This window comes from Camelus dromedarius, chromosome 15 (genome assembly GCF_036321535.1).
Source record: "Camelus dromedarius isolate mCamDro1 chromosome 15, mCamDro1.pat, whole genome shotgun sequence".
NCBI lineage: Eukaryota > Metazoa > Chordata > Mammalia > Artiodactyla > Camelidae > Camelus > Camelus dromedarius.
In genome coordinates this window covers 41,788,715-41,810,119 of record NC_087450.1, presented here as the reverse complement: position 1 = coordinate 41,810,119, position 21,405 = coordinate 41,788,715, and positions in this window count along the sequence as shown.

Here is a 21,405-nt window from a genome sequence, read left to right as displayed (position 1 = left end):
TTTGAATGACATGCGTTCTTCCTGGACTAGCAACTTCCAGGAAATTTTAGTTAGGGAGGTTCCAAGGTAGTTCTGAGCTAAGAGGTATTTGCCCTGAATCTTAGTGTAGTTTCTTATAACACAATGTGTGTGTGAATGTGTGTGTACGAGTGTATATATTTCCTGTGAGAATGCATTGTCTACATTTTTCCTATTCAGTGCCATCTCCTCTCCCTCCTTCCCGCCATGGCTTGTACATTCACACTCCCATGGTACCAACAAGGTCCTGGGAGGTACCTTTCTCCAGCTGGGTCATCCTATTTCCATTGTCACAAACCAAGTATGGTTGGCTTTGCTTTTCATGTATCTCAGCTACATTGGAAAACAGACCTTGTCTGAGATCTGCAGCTGGTCATAATCTATTTGAGAACCTTTCCAGATACTATCAATATTTTAACTGAATGTACCTCTACTTAAATTTGTTGTGAATCTAATATGTTTGAAATTAACTCCGTTATTTTATTTTGTGCATTTATTTGTTCTACTTTCTCTATGTTTCTTTTTTTGAGGGGATTTTTTCCTCATTTCTTTTTTCTCCTCTACTGGTTTTGAAATCATGTTTTCTATTTCTTTGTTTTAGCAATTAAATTTAAAAATTTTATGTGCATACTTAACAAAGCCAACATTGCTACCCTTTTTCTGAACAGGATATTGGAATGTTTTAATTCCAGTCACTTCTTCCAGTCTAGTTGCTATTGTAGTCTGGCATTTTCATTATTGTATTTATCTAACTCCAAAAATTAAACATTTAATTGTTTTATATAATTGCTGTCCATTTAGAATAACCAACATGACATTCTTGGCTCACTACTCATTCTGACAGTTCAGACTTTCCTTTTCAGATTATTTTCTTTTTCCTGAATACATCCCTGGGAAGTTTCTTTAGTGAAACCTAGTGATGATAAGGTCTCCGTTTTTGTGTGTCTGAAAATTTCTTTAATTTCACCTTTAATTTTGAAAGACTATTTTCCTGGATATACAATTCAAAGCAGACTGTTACTTACTTTCAGCAGTTTGAAGATACTATTTTATCATCTCTGGCATCCATTAATGTCAGGTTTCAATTTAACTGTCATTCTTACACATGCAATTTGTCTTTTATTTCTGGCTGTTTTTAAGATCTTAACTTTGTGGCTGGTATTCTCATTTTTACTAGAACGTGTCCATTTTACTTATCCTGTTTAGGATTGGTTATAATTCCTGACTCTGTAAATTTACATCTTTAATTAATTCTGGAAAATTCATTCTCTCTTTGAATATAGTGTCTCTCCCATTATCTCTGTTTTCTTTTTCTGGGACTCCAATTAGACACGTGTTATACTTGCCCATTCCTTTTATCTTAACCTCTTTCATATTGTCCATCTCTTCATCTCTCTGCAGCTTTCTGAATTGTTTCTTCAAGTCTTTCTCTCAGTTCAGTAATTTTCTATATCTATATATAATCTTTTTAACATTTATATTTAGCATTCTATTTCAATTGCATCTTATTCTTTAAAGAAAAATGTAATTCGATCCCTCTTCAAATTTGGTCATTTCTTAATAGTCCCTTTTTCCTTATTCATATTTTTAAATTCTTCTTTCATTTCTTTAAAAGTAGTAAACCTTCTTTTTATATTCTGCATCTGATGTTTTTAATATCTGTTGGTCTGGTCTTACATTTTGTTGTTTTTTTCTGACTCTCACTTATAGAGATTGATTTTCCTGTGTGTTTAATGATTTGTGTGTGTGTGATCTCGTGTTCTTTGGAAATTTATCTCTAGACTATTACACACATGATTATAATTTATTATAGCTAAAAGATAGAGATTAAAATCAGCAAAGGCCATATGGCTGATCTTAGTTACTCAGTTCCTAGCCCCTTCAGATGTGAAACTGATACCACATGTCCCAACACACCCACCGTAAGCCACATTTTCAGTATAAACTGGTGTGGCTTTAAGACCTAGGTAAATAAAGACAGGCAGGATATGTCCAACTTGTCAGAAGAGAACAAAAGAAGAAATAGAAGAAAATAGAAGGCTTGGGCAACATTATAAGCCAACTAATAATAACAGACATCTATAAAACATCCCACTCAACAATAGCAAAATACACATTCACCCAAGTGTACATGAAACATTCTCTAGAAGAAAATAATATCACATTCTATTGTGTTTCACTTCATTGCACTTCACAGTTATCGTGTTTTTTTACAAATTGAAGGCTTGTTGCAATCCTGTGTGGAGCAAGTATACAGCACCACATTTCCAACAGCATTTGCTCACCTCGTGTCTCTGTGTCACATTTTGGTAATTCTCACAATATTTCAAATTGTTTCATAATTGTTATATTTGTGATGGTGATATGTGATCAGTGATCTCTGATGTTACTATTGTAACTGTGGATGTAGTAGATAGAGCAAGAGAACAAAAGAAGTGGATCCTGAAGGTGGGACTGAATTGCTGCAATCTCATGATTAAAATTTAACAGATGAGGAGTTGCTTCCTGTGAATGAACAAAGAAAGTGGTTTCTGGAGCGGGAAACTACTCCTGGTGAAAATGCAATTAAGAGTGTTGAAATGACAACAGAGGACTTAGAATATTAGGTAAACTTGATAAAGTTGTGTCAGGGTTTGAGAAGATTGACTCCAATTGTGAAAGAAGTTCTACTGTGGGTAAAATGTTATCAAACAGCATTACATGCTACAGTGGAATCATTCGTGAAAGAAAGAGTCAATCAATGCAGAACTTCACTGTCATCTTATTTTAAGAAATTAACACAGCCACTCCAACCTTTAGCAATGACCACCCTGATCAGTCAGCAGCCATCAATACTGAGGCAAGACTTTCCAACAGTAAAGCTCACAACTCACTGAAGGCTCAGATGATGGTTAGCAAAGTATCTTCTAATTAAGGTATGTACCTTATTTTTCTAGACACAATGTTATTGCACACTTAATAAACTACAGTATAGTGTGAACCCAACTTTTATATGCACTAGGAAATCAGGAAAATTGTGTGGCTCATCTTCTTGTGAAACTTGCTTTATTGTGGTCATCTGGAACTAAACCTGCAATGTCTTTGAGGTATGCCACAAAACAAGCCTCAAAAATTTAAAGAGATTGAAATTATACAAAGCATGTTCTCTGACCACAATGAAGTTAAATTAGAAATCAACACAGTAGGAAATTTGAGAAACTGATAAATATGTGGAAATTAAATAATACACTCCAAAATAACCAATAAGTCAAAGAAGGTATCACAAGGGAAATTAGAATATACCTTGAGATAAATGAAAATGAAAAGAAACAATATATGCAAATGTATGAGACACAGCTCAGAGGGAAATTTAAATACCTATATTAAAAAAGAAGAAAGATCTCAAATCAATTACCCAATGTCTAGGCTTGCGGCTCTGGCTTTGTTGGTCTATGGACAGATAGCAGCAGCCCTCCTGGCCTCTGTGCAACCTTCAGTGACCCCACTAGCTACAGAGTCATTCTTCCTTTTCCTTGATGAATAACATGTTTGCAGTAGAATAGTCTTATCAGCCTGTTTCTTGCTGATAGGAGTTTGGAAGACAGACAGCCTTCTCTCATTGTGCCCTGTCTCTGTCCCCTTCAGTCCAAGCTAGCAATGTTTTTTCGAGGACAACATTCTCAAAAGCCTTGTGGGCCTCCTGTGTATGTCATGGGGGAGTCACACCATGAGATAAGAGAGTCTCTGCAGGTACTTCCTGGATAACCTCACCTCTATTCCTAGTTTCTGCTGGGATGACTGACTGGGTCCATGAGTCACATGTTTATTCTCTTTAACAAAATGTTGCCAAGTCACATCCTTGGCCATCTCTCCAGAGCTTGCTTTCCCAACAATAAATTTCCTAATTTTAGCATCCTTTGCAATCTAGATAGGCCAAGAACATCTCAAATCATCAAATGCTGGTTCTATTTTGTTTAACAAATTCTTCCTCGATTCATTTCATTTCTCTTATATTTTACTACAAACAACAAGAAGAAACAAGGCTACACCTTTAATACTTTTGCTAAAATCTCCTCAGTTAAATACCCAAGTTTATTGCTTGTAAGTTCTGCCTTCCACCCAATAGAACACAATTCAACCAGGTTTTCTGCCACTTTGTAACAAAGACTGCCTTTCCTCCAGTTTCCAAAATATGTTCTTCATTTTTTTCTGAAATCACATCAGAAGCACCTTCAGCATTCGTATTTTTACTGACATTCTGTTCATGATAATGTATGTATTCTCTAAGATGAAAAAAAGCTTTCTCTATCATGCTTTTTCACTTTCTTCTGAACTCTCAACAGAATTATTTTTAACATTCATATTTCTGGGCAACCCAGGCCTTTTCTACTATGCACCTCAATTTTCCTCTAGCCTCTACTCATCACTCAATTCCAAATTCAACTCAACATGTTCAGACATTTATTATAGCAGCACCCCACTTTTCAGTACCAAAATCTGTATTAGTTTCCTAGGGGTGCCAAAACAAATTGCCACAAATTTGGTAGCTTAAAACAATAGAAATGCATTCTGTCACAGCTCTGGAGTCCAGAAGTGTGAAATCAGGGTCTCAGCAGCACTGGTTCATTCTAGAGTCTGAAGGAGAATTCATTCCATGCTTCTCTCCTTCTTTCCTGTGGCTCTGCCTTCCCTTGACATTCCTTGGCTTGCAGATGCATCACTCCATGCTCTACCTTCATTATCACATGGCTTTCCCCATGTCTCCCTAAGTTTTTTTTTTTTCTGACTCTTATAAGGACATTAATCATTAGATTTAAGGTACACACTAATTCAGGGAAATCTTATCTTGAGATCCTTACTTTAGTTAGATCTGCAAGGCCCTTTCTCCAAGTAAGGTCATGTTCTGAGGTTCTGGGTGAATTTATCCTTTGGGGGAAGATAGGGAAAGATAGAGGGAAGATGGGGAAAACCATTCAGCAACACTACATTGTGCAACTCTAAATATACTACAACCATTACACTGCATTATTTAAATGGGTGAACTTTGTGGTATGTGAATTATATCTCAATAAAGATGTTTTTTAAAAATATAATAGAATGATCTTTTTTGAACTTTTGGAAACATTAGTAGAATAATAACCACATAAAAACATGTAAAAGTTATAAAAATACTTACTACTAAAACAAGCCACTGAGCCCAGAAAGATTTATAGAGAATATAAAAGGAGAAAATGTCCCATCTCTTTCTAAAATCTAGGATAATTTTTATACCAACACAGACTAAGGATAGCACAGAAAGAAAACAATATTCTAATTTTACTCAAAACAAAGATGCAAATAAGAACTCCATGTGATCATCTCAACAGATTTTATAATCATTTAACAAAATTATACATCTATTACTGATTTTTTAAAATCTTAAGTTAATAAAGGATCTCTTGTAGAAAACTGGTAATATAGTACAAGCATTTGTTTTAAAGTTAGAGAGAGAGGATGATAGAGAGAGAGAGAAAGTGAGAGGAAGAATCCTATTGGTTATGTTTTTTTCTGGAGAGCTCAAACTAAGACACATCCTTTTTCTTTTAAGCTATTTGTATCTTTATATTTCAGATGAATTACTTGAGGCAGCACAAAACTGAGTCTTGGCTTTTTTTTTTTATTTAATTTGGTAATCGCTATCTTTTAATTGGAGTGTTTAGAACATTTACATTTTATGTTAATATTGGTATGGCTGGACTTAAGTTTTGTCTTTTTTAAAATTTGTTTCATTTGTTCTTTATTCCATTTTTCCCTCTTTTTCTATCTAGACAGAGAGAGAGAGATACCACCCAAAGATAGATAGATCAAGCAAGAGACAGAGACAGAAATATTTCCTTTAGGGAATTGACTCACATGTATATGGTGGGGTGGAAAAGCCAGAATCCATAAAGCAGACCAGTAGGCTGGAAACTCAGACAGTATTCCTGCTATTGTCTTATGGCAAATTCCTTCTTCTCCAGGAAATTTCAGTTTTTGCTCGTAAGGTCTTCAGCTGATTAGCTGAGGCCCACTCATGATATGGAAACTAATCTGCATTACTTAAATATCAACTGATTGTAAATGTTAATCACATCTACAAAATACCTTCACAGTAACACCTAGACTAGTGTTTGACAAAACAACTGGGCACCATAACCTAGCCAAGTTGATACGTAAAATTAATCATTACAGATAGAAAAAGATATACTATGCTAACATAAGTCAAAAGAAATTTGGAATGGTTATGTTACTATCAGACAAGCAGATTTCAGAGCAAAGAATACTGTCATATATGAAGAAGGACATTTTCTAATGATAAAGGTGTCAATTTTTTAAGAGGGCATAGCAATCTAAATATTTATATACCTAACAACAGAGCTTCAAAATATGTCAAGCAAACAAATAAACAAAGAATCAAACAAACAAAGCATAAATACAAAACAGAAACAGACTCATAGATATAGAATACAAACTTGTGGTTGCCAAGGGGGCAGAGGGTGGGAAGGGATAGACAGGATTTCAAAATTGTAGACTAGATAAACAAGATTATACTGTATAGCACAGGGAAATACACACAAAATCTTATGGTAGCTCACAGAGAAAAAATGTGACAACGAATATATATATGTTCATGTATAACTGAAAAATTGTGCTGAACACTGGAATTTGACACAACATTGTAAATGATTATAAATCAACAAAAAATGTTAAAAAAAAAATGTCAAGCAAAAACTGAAAGAACTGCAAAGAGAAATAGACAAAAACACAATTATGGTCAGATATTTCAATACCTGTATCTCAATAATTGGAAAAATAGAAAATCAGCAATGATATAGTAATTTTGAACCACACTATTAACCAAATTCAACTGACCGACACTCATAGAAAACCACATTCAAAAAAACAGCAAAATACATACTATATTCAATTATATATATAATATTTACCAAGAAAGATCATGTTTGGGGAAAAACATGAGTCAAGTCTCAATAAATTTGAACTAATTCAAATCATACAAAATTATGTTTTGTGACCACATGGAATCCAAACAGAAATCAGTAACAGAAAGTTATCTGAAAAATCTTCAATATTTGAAAACTAAAAACCACTTATAAATAATCCATGAATCAAAACAAAAAATCCAAGAGGTAAATAGAAAGTATTTTGAACTAAAGGAAAATGAAAACCCAACATATCAGAATTTGTGAGATGCTGTTTACACAGTAATTAAGGGGAAATTTATATCATTACATGTCTATACAAGAAAAAAAGAAAGTTCCCAAATCAATGATCACAGCTTCCACATAAAAAACCAGAAAAGCAGAGCAAATTAAACAATCAGAAGTAATCAAATAATAAAGATGAAAGCAAAAGTTAAAAAAAAAAAAAAAAAGAAAACAGAACTAATACAGAAAAATCAAACAAATAAAAAACTGGTTCTTTGGGAAGGTTGATAGACCTCTAGTTATACTAATTGTAAAAAAGAAGATATAAATTACTAATTGCAGGAATGAAATATATGAACTCACCATAGATTTTATAGAATTACAAGGATAAAAAGTAAATGCTATGAACTACTTTATGTCAAAAAACTTATAATGGGTGAAACGAACAAATTCCTTGTTTGTCAATTTACCAAACTTCACTCAAGGATAAACAGATAAATCTAATAGCCTTATATCTATTAAAGAAACAGAATTTTTAGCTAGAAATCTACCACCCAAAAATCTCGAGACACAGATGACTTCACTGGTAAAGTTTTGGAAAAAATAACACCAACACCAATTCTACACAATTCCTTCCAGAAAATTGAAGATAAAGGAATATTTCCCAAAACTCATTCTATGAGCCTCACATTACTCTGATACCAAAAACCAGACACTACAAGAAAAGAAAATTAGAGGTCAATATCCCTCATAAATATACATACAAATATTCTAAATGAAATTTAGCAAATGCAATCCAACAATTCATAAAAGTGATAATATACCATGACCAAGTGGGGTTTCTTCCCAGAAAGAAATTGATTCAAAAATCAATCAAAATAATTTACCATACTAAAAACCTAAAAAAGTCACATGATTAGCTCAATAGACTCAGAAAATGCTTTTGACAGAATGCAACATCTACTTCTGTTTAAAAATCAAACAAAACAAAAACAAAAACTCTCAGCAAACTAGGATAAAAAAGGAAATTTCCTCACCTAATAAAGAGCATCTACCACTGTAAACTGACTATACCTCAATAATAAACAAACAAACAAACATCGAGCATCTACCAAAAAACCTACAGCTAACAGCATACTAAAGCATTCCACCTAAAATCTGGAACAAGAACATCTGTCCTTACAAATTTTATTCAACCTAGTGCTGGAGTTTCTAGCCAGTGGAACCAAGCAAGAAAAAGAAATTAAAGGCAGGGAGGTGTTCTTCAGTTTCCCAAGTCTCTAGGGAGGATCACAGCCAGTCCCTAGTGCCTGCTAAAGTAGAAATCTGGCTCTCTGGTGGCAGCTTTTAAAGTATGCAGATAAACTTCTTTCAGAGAAAGACTGGGAGATAGGTGATAGTGCCTGCTTCCTCTGGGCTGAGCCCTCAAGGAATAGCCATAGTGAGCGCTTGCCTGCTCCTTAGGAACTGTGCCTTTGTTTGCTGTAGTTTTGTGGGTCTCATGGACACAACCCTTGTTGGCTTTAGAGATAAGGCATTTGGGGAGCCCATTCTTCTGGTGGAAGTCTTAAAGGTTGAGTGCTAGATGTAGGGTTCCAACCTTTTGCTCCCTGGGGAAAAGGTAGACGTTGGTTTCCCTCTTGACTGTATGGCACTGTGTTGGGGAGAGGTTTATAGCAAGCCTCAGCCTTTTCTACCCATTTCGATGTGGGTATTTCCTCATTCATCAGATGTGTAGGAGTCATTCCGTTAGTATCTGCATCTCTTTCAGAGGAAATTACTCCATGTGTATCTGTACATTTAATGTGTCTGTGGGAAAGGGGAGCCCAGAACCCTACTATGTCACCATATTGGTTGACTCTCTTCAGAATCTGCTGACATGTTATTCTTTTAATGATCTACGTAATCTGTCCTCCCTTTCCTTCCTAGTCTCATCTACTTCCACTCCCTCTCACTAACACTTCTCCAGCCACACTGGCCTCCTTGACGTTCCTTAAACATTCCAGGCATGATCCTGCCCCAGGACCTTTATAATAGTTGATCCTTCTGCTTTGAATGACCAACTCTTACCTTCTTACAAAGTCTAATCTAGGCACCCTAGTTAATATGGCAAACCTCACTTTATCAACCCCAACATTGCCAACTCTACCTTTCTTAGTCTACTATTTTTTTGTTCTTAGCACTTATCACCTTCTAACATACTACATATTAACCTATTTGTTAAGTTTATCTTTTATTTTCTCTCCTCCTGCTGGAATATAGGCTCCATAGGGCTACAAACCTTTGTTTTATGACTGTTATATCACCAGTGCGTAGAACAGTTCCTGGCACATAATAGGCACTCAATAAATAATTCTTGGATAAACTGTTTTCCTCTTACTTCACAACTTTATTTTAATCCTGTCTCTCAATTTCAGTTTGTTCAACCAGCATTTTTTATGGGTTTGCAATGTCAGGAACTAATATTCTAAATAAATATACTTGAACACAATACCAATTAAAGCATGGCAACAGCACTCAGGATAATAAAATACAGTGAAAGAGATTAAATTTGCAAACAAACTACCATAATATTGCAAAAATATTAATTCATTCACTCATATTATGTGCAAGGCATTGGCTTATCAACAGTCAATTAAAAATAGTCACATATTGAGAGAGAAGCAAGATAGCAGAGTAGAAGGACGCTTGTAGCTCACCGTCTCCCACAAATACACCAAAACTCACATTTACGGACCCACTTAGCCAACCAGAGCACCTACCGAACTCCAACAGAACATCGCCCTCTTCAAAAGACAAAGACGCCAAAAATGTGGTAGGAGAAAAGGAAAAAAGAAAGAAGAAAAAGCAAAACAGTGCGGGATGGTCCTGCGGGGAGGGAGCGGCAAAGGAAGGACTAGTGCTCGTTCACTGAGTCTCCCCACTCCAACAGAGAAGCCAACAGGATAGAGGGGGAACCTCCGAGGCTCAGATCTGCCCCAAGCACCCCTTGACAGACAGAACTAAGTTAAACAGGCACAAAGGGTCCCTGCGACACCCAGCCCAAGACACAAGCCAGCAGCTGGGGCCTGTCACTGAGGCAGCCCCGGGGGACTGCAGGGGGCTGCGCGCCGTGGCTAGGGGAGGATATGGAGCAGAACAACCTCGGCCCCCATAAATTGCGAAAAAAGCGAAACAACATGGCTGGTGTGCCCTGGGGGGAGGGGCGCCATAGCCTTTGTCTCCTCAGACCCGTGGTGCCATTACTGGCTCTTCTCGCGAGAAGAGAGGTGGTGCGCCGCCACAGCTGCAGTATCCTCTGGTGCACAGCGCTCGGGCAGGGGCGGGGCCGTGACCTGAATCTGCGCCCGGGGCTCCGCAACCTCCTAGGCAGGACTGAGACTTGTTTACAGCCCGAGGCAGATAGGATCTTTCTGCCCTGGCACGTCAGAGAACTCGAGCCACCAAGACGAACAAGGAACTGAGATTTGGCACAGCGCAGGGGCGGGGCCATTCTGCGGTCTTCCCTGAGCCTGCCTTCGGAGTGCCGACCTGAGACAGTGGGCAGCTGCACACAGCAACGGAGCAACCGGCACCAGGAGAGGGCTGGTGGCCACCTGCCTTCCTGTCAGGAATGCAGCACCTGACCACGGTGCTGGGAGGGTGCATGATCCGCCCACCTGCCTCACCCCAGCGCAGCATCTGACTGTGGCACCGGGAGGGGGAGTGATCCTCCCGCCCACCGGGTAAGAGCTCAGCACCTGAACCAGTGTTGGGAGGGGGCGCGATCTGCTAGCCGACAGCCACTGGGAGCAGCAGGGAGGAGGGCACCAACAGAGGGCCTCTGGAAACGGCAAGCTGAGTTTGCGAAACAGGGCGAAGACACAAAGACCTCTCCATAAAATCATTAAGAGCACACAGTCTCCAGGAGAACACATCCTTTTTGTTTGTTTGTTTTGTTTTTTGTTTTTTTAATCTTTTTTATATCCGTTCTACTTTCTATTACCTTTTTAATTTTTACTTTTTAAACAATTGTATGTCTACAGTTTTAATCTCTTTAAAATTTTTCTTTTAAAATCTTTTTATTATTATTATTTTTAAAAATCCACCTTTCATTTTTAATTCTGTTGGTTTTGATCTCCTGTTATTGATTATACACAGGTTTCAAATATTGTTTTTTGATTTTTCTCCTTTTTTTAAGGTTTTTAAAAGATGTCTCAACTCGATTGCTATTGTGCTTCAACTTGCTCTTCTATTATTGATTGTACACTGTTTTCAAACCTTTTTTTCCTCCATTCTTTTAAAATTCTGTCTCTCTTTTATAAGTTTTATTCCTGCATAGGCTTTAGATAGATAAATAAATAAACTCCTTAAGGACCACAATAGATAACTGATACTCCTTAAGCCACAGTGCCAGAGAGATATGAGCAATATGTAGAAGCAGAGGAACCACTCCCAATTAAAAGGCCAGGAGAAATCCCCTGAAAGCACGATCAATGGAATACACATTAATGGCCTACTAGATCAAGATTTCAAAAAAGGAGTGATCAAAGTACTGAAGGAACTAAAAAAAATAGTGTTTAGAGATATAAAATATGTCAAAAATGAAATAGAAGCTATAAAGAACCAAGTAGAATTAGTAAACTCATTTGCTGAGATGAGAGCTGACCTAAAGGCTGTACAAAGCAGGCTAGATAATGCAGAGGAACAAATAAGTGACCTAGTAGACAGGACGACAGAAAGCACCCAATCAGAACAGCTGAGAGACAAACAAATAAAAAACAATGAAAACAATATAAGGGACCTATCAGATAATATAAAGCATGCCAATCTACGCATAATAGGGGTTCCAGAAGGGGAAGAAAGAACAAAGGGGATTGAAAAGGTATTTGAAGAAATCATGACTGAAAACTTCCCAAACCTAAAGAAGGAATCAGATATCCAAGTACAGGAGGCTCAGAGGGTCCCAAACAGGAAGAACCCAAACAGACCCACACCAAGACATATCATAATCAAGATGGCCAGAATCAAGGATAAAGAAATGATCCTAAAGGCCACAAGATAAAAACAAAGAGCGAGTTAGAAGGGAACCCCCATAAGGCTCTCAGCTGATTTCTCTACACAAACACTACAGGCCAGAAGGGAGTGGCAAGATATATTCAAAGTCCTGAATGAAAAAAAGATGCAGCTTAGGATACTCTATCCAGCAAGGCTATCCTTTAGAATAGAAGGAAAGATAAAGAACTTCACAGACAAGCAAAAATTAAAAGAGTTTAGCAAAACTAAACCCATACTAAAAGAAGTATTGACAGGTCTACTCTAAATAGAAAAGAAGCAGGATGCTACAAAAATGAGAAACTCATAACTGGAAAGGTGATAACCACCATGAATTACAAATGGAATAAACACAAAATTGTAAAAGAAGACATCTAAATCATTAAGAGTGGGAGAGGGAAGCAAGGAAAGCCACTGTGGAAAACAGTATGGAGATTCCTCAAAAGACTAGGAATAGACTTATCATATGACCCAGGAATCCCGCTCCTGGGCATATATCCAGAAGGAACCCTACTTCAAAATGACACCTGCACCCCAATGTTCATAGCAGCACTATTTACAATAGCCAAGACATGGAAACAGCCTAAATGTCCATCAACGGATGACTGGATAAAGAAGGTGTGGTATATTTATACAATGGAATACTACTCAGCCATAAAAACTGACAACATAACGCCATTTGCAGCAACATGGATGCTCCTGGAAAATGTCATTCTAAGTGAAGTAAGCCAGAAAAAGAAAGAAAAATACCATATGAGATCACTCATATGTGGTATCTAAAAAATAAACATAAATACAAAACAGAAACAGACTCATAGATATAGAATACAAACTTGTGGTTGCCAAGGGGGCAGGGGGTGGGAAGGGACAGACTGGGATTTCAAAATGTAGAATAGATAAACAAGATTATACTGTATAGCACAGGGAAATATATACAAGATCTTATGGTAGCTCACAGCAAAAAAAAAAAAAAATGTGACAACGAATATGTGTATGTTCATGTATAACTGACAAATTGTGCTCTACAATGGAATTTGACACAACATTGTAAAATGACTATTACTCAATTAAAAAATGTTAAAAAAAATTTTAAATAGTCACATATTTACTAATTGATTAGGAATCCTCACTGAAAATTATCTATCTTCCCCCAGCCACTACCATCAGATCATTTTCATTTCAGGATTTCAAAATAACCATGTACTTTTTCTGATACAATAGGAAGAAAGGAAGGAAGGGAGGGAAGGAGGGAAAAAGTAAGAGAGAGAAATCCTCCATTTTAGAGCAGTCTCCTTTCTTTGAACCTGCCAGCTAAAATAACCTTTAACTCTCAGGTAATATCCTCCTCTCAACTGAAACATTTCCCTCCTAAATTGACCTTTGGAATATATCTGACTTCTAATAAGCTTCTTAAATTAAGCCAATGACTTGAAAGTGGGGAGGTAGAAGTGGGTAGTGGAATGGAGTAAGGTATGGGAAGAGGGGAATAAGAATCATGTGAGTTTTAAATATATATGTTTACACATCATATCAGACTGCAGGATGGGTAGGCATTGTATTAGTCAGGGTGGGCTGAGCTATGCTACAATAATAAATAAATCCCTAATCTCAATGTCTTAACACAATAAAGGCTTATTTCTTTCTTGTGTCATAGAGTTGGACTGTTCTACCCCAAGGGGTGCCTGAGGGTCCAGGCTTTCTTCCATGCTTTGGCTTTACCATCTTCAACACATATTTTCAAGATAGCCTGCAGCATCCGCTTGGTAGGTGGGGGATGAATGTACATAGAAGGCACTCACTCTTAACTGCCTGAGACCATGTCATTCCTTCTCACATTGTATTAGAGAGAACTAGTCTCATAGCTGCACCTTAGAAACAAGGAGCCTGGGAGATGTAGCTTTGCCTGTATCCAGGAAGAAGAAACATATTTGGTGAGATTTCTGCCATCGTTGCCCTTCTGGTCACCAGAAATCCGTTTCACCCTCCCATCCATTCACAGAACACACTCCCTCCCTCCTAAAGGGACATTCTCAAGTGACATCCAGTCATTACATCCAGCTCCAAATCTAGCATTCCCAGGTGATATGCAATCATCTCCATCAAATCTGGAAGAAGTTCCTTATAGTCTGACAAACTAAAATCTAAAATAAAGGCTATATTTTCAAACATCATATCAATATTCCAAGCAAGAGGGAAAAAGTATAATAAGGGGCAAGCTTTTATGCCAGTTGAGTCCACTTCTTTTTATTAGAAAAAAATAATAGACTTCGTGGATTTAACACTTGGGAAACTTCTGCATTTGTTTTTTCATTGTCATAACTGGGTCACATGCCCATTACTAGCTGCGAGGATGTTTATGGAGGTGAGCATTTTTAACTACCATTGCCACCCCAAATAAAATGAAGGTGTGCTGAGTTAGGAAAAAGAGAATAGGCAACTACAAACAACTACCAAGCACCCCTTCCAACACCTCAGATTTTTTTAACCGTTCATTATAGAAAATTTCAAACATTCATAAAAGCAGAGAATATATTATAATAAACTACAATGTGCCCAACACCCAGTGTTTCAATAAGCTATTGCTTCATAGCAAGTAACCCCCAAATTAGTGGCTTAAAACAACAACCCTTTAGTTGGTTCATGACTCTGCAGGCAGGCCGTTTAAGACTGGGATCAGCTGGACAATTGTTCTGGTCTCTACCGGGCTCCCTCCTGTAACTGTAGTCAGCTGCAAGTGAATTAGAGAGCTCTGCCAAGGAGGTTGGCAGGCTGTTCACTGATGTGTCCCTGCTCTTCTTTACATGGTCTCTTATCTTCCAGGAGGCTGGCATAGGCTTGTTCTCATGGGCAAGGTTCTGAGAAAGTGAAAGCTCTTAAAGCCAGGCTTTGAACTGGCATGCAGTTACTTTTGCTGCATTTCAACGGCCAAAGCAGATTTGAAGAGTGGGGATGTAGATTCCATCACTTGATGGGAATAGCTGCAAGAGAATGGGTACAAGGGGAATAGAGAACTGAAGCTATTTTTGTTAACTCACCTGCCACATCCAGCTACAATAATCATCAATTTGTGGCTATTTTTCTTTCCTCTATACTTACTCCTAACTCCTGCCACTGGAATATGGTGTAGCAAATCCCAATCATCATATAATTTCATCCATCAGAATTTTAGTATTTACCACTGGAAGATAAGTACTCATTCTTTTTAAAATAAATTAATGATAATTCCTTAACATTGTCATATAGTTTAATCAGTAATCAAACTTTCTTTGTTGCCACATATATTTGTTGCCTTCTACAATATATGTTGAGTCATGACCTAAACAAGGCCATATCATTTCATTTGGTTATTGAGTCTCTTAAATCTTTAGGTATCCCTTCCTTTTTCTTCCTGCAACTTATCTGCTGGAGAAAAAAATTACGATTTCCCAGAGTTTGAAGTTTGCTGATTGCACCCCTGTGGTGCTCTTTCACATGTTTCTAATCACCATATTTCCTGCAAATAGGTAATTAGATATAGAATCTCTTGATACGGGTTTGATTTTCTTTTGCAAGTGCTTCATAGGTGGTACTGTGAGCTTGCATCATGAAGCAAATATTGTCTAATTTTCTTTTGTGTGTGTATCAGCAGTCGTTGAGAATCATTTCCTGGATCCGTTATTTCATTAGGGGTTGAAAATGTGATATTTTAAATATATCATACTTTCTTCATTAATTATCAGGGATACTTCCAGAGAGACAAACTCTTCTTTATCAGCAAGTTGTTTTCATTATGAAACAATTCATAAGGAAAGACAAGGTAAATTCTTGAAAATTTTCCCTCTATTTAGCACTTCTCTGAATAAAAAAGCTTATTCCCTAGCATCTTGACAAGATGACCAATTAGTTGATTTTTTACTTCTTATATCATTATGAATTCATGAACTTTAAAATATATAATGTGTTTCAATCCATTGAGGTTATTACTCTTATTGACACTCATAGTGTCCCATATTTTGCCACTGGTAGGTGGCCACTTTTCAAGGTGGTTCCTAAGTTTATCATCCTTTTAACAAGATTTCAGCAGTCTCTAATTACTTCCTTGCTTTTATTAAAAAAAAAAAAATGCCTCAGACCTGGAATCAGCCATTTTCACAAGGACCTGGATACTATAAATGGAAAATGGTATTTAGAGACCATAAATACCTCATTGCTACTATCTTGGTCATTGTTCTCAGGTGTTTTCAAAAAATTGAGTTATCAAAGTTTTTTTTAAGAAAAATGTATCATGAATTTGTTCAGATATTTCCAATTCAAATTTAGAAATACAGGGTTTTAACTAAACTTCAATAATTTTAATTTTTATATTTCTTTTTGTTCATGCCAAGAAAATCTTAGTTACTAATGATATTAACACCACTACATATTTTTATTTATATTTATTAATCTATGTATACTATATATATGTTTTAAATATGAATGCCAAAAAAAATATGAATGCCAAGTTTATTATTGACTATATAATTACTGAAAACTGTTTTATAAATAGTTTCCAGGTCTCTTTGTCTGGGCATTTTCACTAGGGATGTACTGTCAAATTATGATTCCCAAAGTTCCTGAAATCTCTCCATGTGGTTAAGCAACCAACTCGATACAAACTCAATTTGTTTCATTTGCTTTTGGTTTTAAGAGATTTGTTAACTTAATTTTGTTTTATAATTATTTAAAATTAAATCATTTATATGGTTCCAAAGTCAAATCTACAAAACAAGGGGAAAATGACCTAAATATCCAATGAGAAGGGTTTGAGTAATTAAGTTGTTACATTCACACAATGAAATATTATATAACCCTTAAAATTACCTTATTGAAGCATATTTATCAACATGAATAGATGGTTAAAATGTAACGTTAACTGGGAAAAAGTATATTATAAAATAATGTACAAATAATACCATTTAGAGACATTGTTTGGGATAAGAAGATTTGGAAGAATATACATCAAAGTATCAATAGTAGTTTTCTTTGGGTGATTAGGCTTTAGAATAAGTTTTCCTCTCTATCTTGCTTTTATTATTCTTTTTCCTGTGATAAGTATATTGCTACTATAATAAAATTTTAACTAAAATTTTTAATTAAATTTTACAATTTTGCTACCATAGTATTATCATATGTTTAGTGCTAAGACAGAAGGTGCTGGAAGGTCCTTACACAATCCTGCATAAGTAGCCCATAAAGTACTTTGGTCATTTGCCATGAGACAGTACTTCCTTTATCAATGATCATACCGATTTAACAGATGAAGAATAGGAGCATTTGACATGACAGGACTACAGCTGTAATAGTCCCACGAAATGTTATAACAGGGAATAAAGAGAGAGTATATGACATTCTTTGTTAAATCTTGTACTGTATAATGAGAATTTTTTTCATGCTTACAACTTTGTGATGTCTCTATAAGGAAAGAGAGAATATTTGCCTCTTAATGACTTATTAAGAAATAAAAAAATTATAATTACTTGGCATCACTGTCACCCATCTTGAGAGAAAGAGATTATCCAAAGGAAGAGAAACAGGGATCAGGCCTCATCCACAGACCTTAACCATGGAAGAATTCATCTTAGAGGATGTCTTGAATATCTGCTTAAATGTTGGAATGATTAAAGAAGAGAGGCCTCACTAACAGAGAGAACGATGCATGCTAATATCCCATTATTACTTAATATTGAGTAGACACCAGAGGAGCTTTGCTGAAAAGCCCTTTTAACAGATAACTGTCTTGGAGATGCCTAACCCTTCACTCACTGAAGGAACTCATCAGGGAGAAAGGAATCTTCTTGACATTTGCCAAAACTTCACCTGAAACATAAGCATATGCCCAGGATTTAACAATTTGTTTAATGTCTTTTTCAACCATTGAGCTCTAAGTTCCATGAGGACAGGATGATTTCTTTCTTGTTCACCAACAAGATACTTGAACCACATTCTGAAGAGTGAATGAGAGTTAGCCAGGGAAATAAAAGCGGAAAGGGTGTTTCAGACAGAAGAAGTTCTGTGAGAGACACTGATGATCAAAACAACACAAAGGCAGTGGTGAGTAACTACAGCCAGTTTGATATTGGTACTTACAGAACCTGAAGTGGATGGCAGGGAGCTGAAAAGACACGAGGCTGGAAAGATAGGCAGTGGCTAAGACAAAGAGGGATTGTTATGCTGGCTAAGGTACTTGAACTTATTTTTATAGGTGGCAGGGACTATGGTAGGCTGAACAATGACCCTCTAGAGATGCCCACGTCCTAATTCCTAGAACCTGTGAATATGTTACTTTCCATGGCAAAAGGGACTTTGCAGGTATGATTAAGTTAAAGATCTTAAAATGGAGAGATTACCCTGAATTATCCAGGAGTATCCAATGTAAACACAGAGTACTTATAAGGAGACGGCAGGAAAATCAGTGTAGTAGTAGGAGCTGTGACATCAGAAGATGGAGCGATACAAAGAAGGGGTCCCAGGCCAAAGAATTCAGACAACCTCTAGAAGATGAAAAAGACAAGGAAACAGACTTTCCCCTAGAGCCTCCAGAAGCAACACCTTGATTTCAGCCCAATGAGGTTGATTTTGGACTTCTGACCGTAAGATACTGTATCTATAGCAGAACTATAAGATAATAAATTTTTGCAGTTTTAAACTGCTAAGTTTGTGGTAATTTGTTACAGCAGCAATAGGAATTTTAACCAGGGGAGCGACATGATTATACTCACTTTCTAAACAGATCATTTTTAGTTAAATGTGTGAACTATGTAACATGTATCTAAGACAGAGAGTCTGAACTAGGACAATGACAGTAGAACTAAACAGAAGAGAAATATCTAGGAGAGGAAGGTAGCAAAACTGGCAACTGGACGTGAGGAGTGACAGAAAGGGGCTATCAAAGATGAGTCTCAGTTTCTGGCTGGCATGACCAGGTGGAGTGGAACATCAGCCTCCCAGGTCCAGGAGGATATCCAAATATACAACTCCAGCCCACAGTGGGATAATTAGTCTGAAACCAGTGACAAGTTCAGCCTGGAGATTCAGATTCAAAAATCATCAACGTACATATGGAAATTAAAAACATGAAAGTGGATGAGGTGGCTCACAAAGAGCATTTAGAATGAAAAGAGCAACTGGGCCATGAAGAAAACTCTTAAGAAAAATTAACATGTAAGGATTGTGCCCCAGAAATAGGCCTACCTCTTGGTCTATCTGCAGATCTTGAAACAGCCCTGTGATCCGACTCTAGTCCTCCATAGCCACAATTCTGGGGCAATTTTGCCAACCCAGGAACCCAGTGGGAATCCCACCCACCTGTGCCAACAGAGGTAAGCCTGCAGGGCTCAGTCACAGCTGTGACCCTTGAACAGACCTGTGACTCAGTCCCAACTCCTTCTAGCTGTAGTCCTGGGCCAATCCTGCTCACCCAGGGACCTGCCCAGTGACATGTCAGGAGCCCTCCCAAGGGCCCAAAGGGAGTCACACACTAGATTTCTAGTCATAATTAGAAGGGTAGTCTGTACTCCAAAGTTATAAAGGAATTTTGTTATGTTTTATTGCATTTATTTGACTTCATTTTTTTGTCTAAATCTTTGATTTACTTTGAATTTATCCTACTGTAGTATGAAGTACAGATCAAAGTTTATCTTTTTCTAGGTGACCCTAGTTGTCCCATCACTACTTGAACAGTCCATCTTTTCCCCTACTGATTGGAGATAGCTTATCACCTACTAAATTCCTATATGTATATGGGTTTGTTTTTGGACACTCTATTCTATTCCATTTGTCCTCTTGCCTCTTTCAAACACCAGCATCATACTTTTTAAATTGTTGATGGTTTAATATCTGGTGGGTTTAGCCCTTCCCCACAGATCCTTTCTCTTAGAATTTTTTGGTTATTCTTATTTGTTTCATTTGACATATGAACTTCAGAATACACTTTCCATTTCAGGGGAAAAAGTATTGGTACTTCTATTGGGAGCAATTGAAATGTATAATTTAACCTGGGGAGAATTACCAGCTCTATGAAGAATGTTTGTATTTATTTAATTCTTCTTTTGTCTTTCTAAAGAGTTCTAAAGTTTTCTCCAATATGCATCTTGCTGAATTCTTAGCTATTTTATCTTTCTGATTGCTATTTTAAATGAAGTCTTATCTTCTAACTGGTTGATATATATTGATATAGATATATCACTACTGATGCCTCTATATTAATTTTGTGTGCTATTTTATTGAATTCTCCTACTGTTTGACATAGCTTTTTAATTTATTTACAATTTCAAAGTATAGAGTCGTATCATCTCTACATGTAATAGTTATATGTCCTCCTTTAAAATTTTTATGTCTCTGTAATTTATTTGCTTTTATAATGGGATTGGCTAGTTCTTCCAGTACACTGTAAAATAACGATGGTAACAGGCACATGTTCCTGGTTTTAGCAGAAATTCAAGCTGAGATCATTATATCAATAAAATTTGCACTATTCCTATTTTATTCCTCTTGTTCATGAAAAATCATTGTTGATTTTCTAATATGGACCTTTCCTTGTATTCCTGAACTAGATCCCACTTGGTCGTAATGTATTTTTTCATTTGAGGTGCTCCTGGATTCTGTTTCCTAATATTTTATTTATTCATTTTCACTGATAGTCATAAGTAAGGACAGTATGTATTTTTCTGTTTTAGTGCATGCATCTTTGTCAAGTTGTGCTTATTACATTCTCTTCTTGCTTGCTCTGGAGCAGTTTAAACAGCATTGGAAGTATACGTTCTTCTTTGTGAAATCTTTTGAACCAGATTTTCTTTTTGTGAGAAAAATATAATCAGTTTTGTGACTATTTTATAGGCACTTGAAAAAGGAGTGTATTCTTTACACTTAAGGTTTAGAGTTAGCTCCAGCTGCTGGACACCACCATTCTACCTTCTGTCACTGTGAATGTAACTACTCTAGGTACCTGAATCATACACTATTCATTCTTTTGTGACTGGCTTACTTCAAATTCTCTTCTTTTTTTAATGTATTATTTTTCACTAAAGTGGGTATAGAAAGAACATATCGCAACATAATAAAAGCTATTATGACAGACCTACAGCTAGCATAGTACTCAACAGTGAAAAACTCAAAAGCTTCCCACCAAAATCTGGGACAAGGCAAGGCTGCCCACTATCACCACTCCTATCCA